General features: G+C 57.3%; 1 pseudogene; it reads right to left on the bottom strand.

The window, feature by feature from the left end:
- LOC123169253 (L-type lectin-domain containing receptor kinase IX.1-like) overlaps positions 1-2,700 on the bottom strand; it is a 4,795-nt pseudogene extending 2,095 nt beyond the window's left edge.
- Between the last annotated feature and the right edge of the window lie 1,671 nt (positions 2,701-4,371).

Raw genomic sequence — 4,371 nt, 5'->3', positions numbered from 1 at the left:
GCCGGTGGCGGCGCGGCGTTCTTCGCGGAGGAGATTGGATCTGAGGCGGCGGCCTCGCTGGTGCGGACGGCGCTCCTCCGGCGGCGGGGAGTGCTCGTCGGTGAGGTAGGCCGGATCTCCTCGGCCGCGGGCAGCGAGGTCCCGGTGGGCGCTGGTCATGGCGCGGGGAGGCCCCGGGCTCCCCTCGTCAGTTCGGAGGCGATCTGGTCCGCTCGTGATGCATGACCTCCGGTCGGCCTGGATCTCCGGCGTGCACGCGCCTGCTGACGTTGTGGCTGGTTCGGAGGTGGCGGCAGGGTGCTTGGCCGGGGGAAACCCTTGGCCGCCGGTGGCGGTCACGGCGTCGATGGCGTCCCGGACGCCATTCCCTCCTTGGTGGCGGCGCCGAGGCTAAACCTCCCTTGCCTCCCCCCTTCCCCTGCGCCCGGGTGAAAACCCTAGCCCTGGTGGTTAAGCGGCGGCGGCGCCACAGCGTCGTCACCTTCTTGAAGGCGCCGACTTGGGCATGGGGATGCTGGGCGTGCATGGCGAGCTTGCCTGGATCCTGGTGGCGGCCCGTCTGATCTACCGCGTCACAGCTCCGGGCATATCTCGTGACTGCGGTGCTTATCTTCCGGCCGTGTCTCCGACGGCGACCTCGCCCTTCCTCACCTTGTACTTTCCGTGGTGGAGCGGTACTTCATCTCACTCATTGATGGCGGCGGAGATCGGCGGCATGGTGCTGTGGAGGCTCGGCGTCCGATGCGCGGAGATGGACTCGCGCAGGAGGAGGTAGCTGTCTGGCGTCATGGTGACGTCGATGGCAGAAGTGGCTTTCATAAGGTAGAAGACTCAATATAATCTGAAGACGGACCGGTGGAAGATGGCGGCGACGGCACAAGAGTGCGTCTGACCGGATTGTGCCCCAGACCCGGTATGTGGCTCGGCCGGGGCTTCCGGCTTTTGATGTTAGGTTTAGATGAGTGGTTTAGGTATGTGGCCCAGCTAGCATCCCTTCATCATATGGATAAGAGTAGCGGCATATATTGCCAAGATGGTGGATTCAGGTATATTGTTTGTAATACTTTGTAAGGTCCTCGAGAATAATTAATAAAGTGGCCGTATGCATCTCCCAGATGCAAAGGCCGGGGGCCATCCTCCTTTTCTAAAAAAAAAACTCCGTGTGGAGATAGCGTAGTGCAGATCCCAGGCCAAGTATAATTCTATATCTGTTATAATTTAACCAGATTAATAACCATATATAAAAATCTTGTATTGGCTAGTGACTGTTTAGGAATGAAACTGAGAACTTAATTTTGCTTCGTACCTCTGTGTCCAAGTGAGACAGCTGGTGTGTATATGTCGGTCAAGGCTGCCTTCCGGCACGAGTTGGTAGACGAGCAACAGCCCTCTAGGGCTATCCGACCATCCTAACAAGTGCACAAGGTTTCGGTGCCTCAGCCGGCTTATGATCTTCACTTCCGACTCAAACTCTTTCCGCCCCTGCGCTGATGATTCCGCGGAGAACATCTTTATGGCCACCGAGCCGTCTTGGTCGCCCAGGCTGCCCCGATAGACATTGCCGAAGCCCCCTCGCCCCAGTTTCTCCTCCTCCGCAAAGCCCTTGGTGGCAGCGGCGAGCTCATGGTAGCGGTACCGCCTAGGGCCCACTCCCCTCTCAAACTCAGCTTGCTCATGTTCTCTGTCATCGTTATCATCAGAATCCCATATGCGTCGCCGACATACTAGGATGCCGACGGTGCAGACCAACGCAAGAAAAGCTACTGCTGCGGAAGGCACCAGCACGGGCACTAGCCACCGTGGCGGCCGCGAATTGGTAGCTAGTACAGTGGCTTCCTCTAGAGTGGAGCTAAATGACCAAGACAATACTTGATGCAGCTCGATGCAGATACCGCTTGCTCCAGAGAAGCCAACCGCAACCTGCTGGGGCAACTCCTTCTTCATGTCCACGGACATGCTCACCGTGTACCACCGCTCGTCGCCGCTGATCTGGAGGTGGGCGACCAGAACACCCGTACGGTTGTCGTAGCTGACCTCGACAGTCACGACAGCGTTGTCGGAGCCCAGGCGCTTGGTCACGTTTGTGTAGGCCTTGGAGTTGATGGAGTTGACGTCTATGCCAACATGGTTGTTGCTGTGGTCCATGGGGCTGAAGTAGGTGTCGAACTCCACGGCGACTACACGGTCATCGCCAGTGGAGTTCAAGTTGTTGCTGTCGTTGAAGAGGGCGAGGTTCATGCCGTAGCTGTTGGGAGGGATCCTGGACGGGTAGCGCGCCAGGAAGAAAGCCATACCGTCAGCCATGCCATCGCTGCTGTTGAAGTCACACTTTTCTCCAGGGAACTTCTCATGCGTCTCATTTTGGGGCCTGATCTGGAACGTGAAGTTGGAGGAGAAGCTGGCCACCTTACCGGTGGCGTTGTCCCAGAGCGGCACCGGGCGACCATACGATGCCCGGCCGGCGCTGTACAAGTTGGCTCTGAGCTCATTCTTTGTTAGGTCGATGGCGCCAGAGCCCATGCGCGCGTCACGTTCGCACCTAAGCTCCGTGTCGCAGAGGTCGCCGGAGTTGCTGCTGGAGAAGTTGAAGTTGAAGGAGAGCGCGGTGGCCAGACCCGGAGGTGCACTGGTCAACGACAGCAAGTAGCAGAGACAAATGATGTACACTGAGACGGAGAGGAGGTGGTGAATTGCTGCCATTGTTGCTCGCTAGATGTTTGGCTTCGGTTTTAGTGGCATCACCACCACGCAAGATGTGATATATATACATCGGATAACATATATCTTTTCTCCACGATAGCTAGATAGCTTTGAATTCTCTTTTGCTTCTATATGGTTTTGCTGGTCTATTTCCTACTAGTTGAACGGGCGAGTCAACTGACGTGTTTGGTTCCACAAATTTTCCGCGTTATCCGATTATTACGCTGCAAACTGATCCCGTTAATCGTGTTTGTTTGCTTGGCCATGCAAAAGTAAAATAAAATTCGTGTTTGTTTGGCTCGGCCGTAAAAGACTACTCCACGTAAACAGATTACACCACAGGTCTCTGTTGATTCTGCCCGCCCGTGACTATAAACAGATAACACTACCGCTTAGTCCTCCAGTCCAGCGGATGTTTCATCGAGATCGAAGGACGTCGCCGGCCTATACCCCGGGGGCTGACAGCGGTGTGGCGGGGGCTTTCCCTCTCTCCTGCGTCATGGGGGCGGTGCGGAGCCCCGCGGTGTGTGATGGCACGGCCGATCTGGCCTTGATGGCGAGGCAGGCCTGCCTTGATTGGCGGCGGCGCGGTGGGCACCTCGGCCTAGGGCCGCGATGCTAGCGGGTGCGGGGGCCGGCCCTGCTTCGGGTAGCGGCCTTGGCTGCGTTCGGCGGCGGCAGCCGGGTCTGTGGCGACGGACCATCTGACCTCGGATCGGCGGTGGCGGCATATGGAGGGCCTGGTGATTGGGTCGGCGCCATGCGTGGTTTGCCCTCCGGACAGATCTGATCTGGCCGGTGCGGCCTGCTCGATGCGCGGCGGCTCAGATCTGCGGCGACCCATGTAGACGATGCTTGATGGAGATTCTTCGAGCGGATCCGGGTGAAAACCTTGTACTCGGTTTGATGCCAAGACCGGCGTTAGCAGCACTCTTTTGTGTCATTACCTTCTTGAAGGCATCGCCGTGGAGAAGCTCCAGACCTATATCCGCTACCTCCGGGGGAAACCCTAGATCAGTAGATCGGATGACGGCGCCGCATTGGTGCCGTTTCCTCCTTAGGGGCGTCATTCTTGGAGGCGTACACGGGATCGAGGGACCAGTGGGCGGCTCCTTTGGTGGAGCGGTGCTTCATCCTGCACATTAATAGCAGCGGATCTCGGCGGCGTGGCGCAGTGGTGACTCGGCGCCCGATGCACGGTGATGGACTCGCTCAAGAGGAGGCAGTTGTCTGGCATCATGGTGGCGTCGATGGCAGAGTGGCATGACAAGGTAGAAGCCTCAATATCTGCTCTGAAGACGGGCCTGTGAAAGATGGCGGCGACGACACATGTGAGTGCGTCAGACCAGTTTATGCCCCAGACTCGGTATGTGGCTCGGCTGGGGCTTCTAGCTTTTGATGATAGGCTTAGGTGAGTGGTCTGGGTATTTAGCCCAGCTAGCACCCCTTCATCATATGTTGCCAAGATGGCGGATTCAGGCATATTGTTGTAATACTTTATAAGGTCCTAGAGAATAATCAATAAAGTGGTCGCATGCATCTCCCAGATGCAGAAGCCGGGGGTCACCCTCCTTTTTTAAAACAAACCTCGGTTCCTCGGCGGCCGATCTCTCCGTCTGATTTACCAGCAGCACTTTTGGCGAGCCAACTGTGTCAGTCGTTTCTCCAGAG

This window comes from Triticum aestivum, chromosome 7D, assembly GCF_018294505.1.
Source record: "Triticum aestivum cultivar Chinese Spring chromosome 7D, IWGSC CS RefSeq v2.1, whole genome shotgun sequence".
NCBI classification, from domain to species: Eukaryota; Viridiplantae; Streptophyta; class Magnoliopsida; order Poales; family Poaceae; genus Triticum; species Triticum aestivum.
Note: the sequence above shows the minus strand (reverse complement) of the source record. Positions and strands in the feature narration are given on the sequence as shown.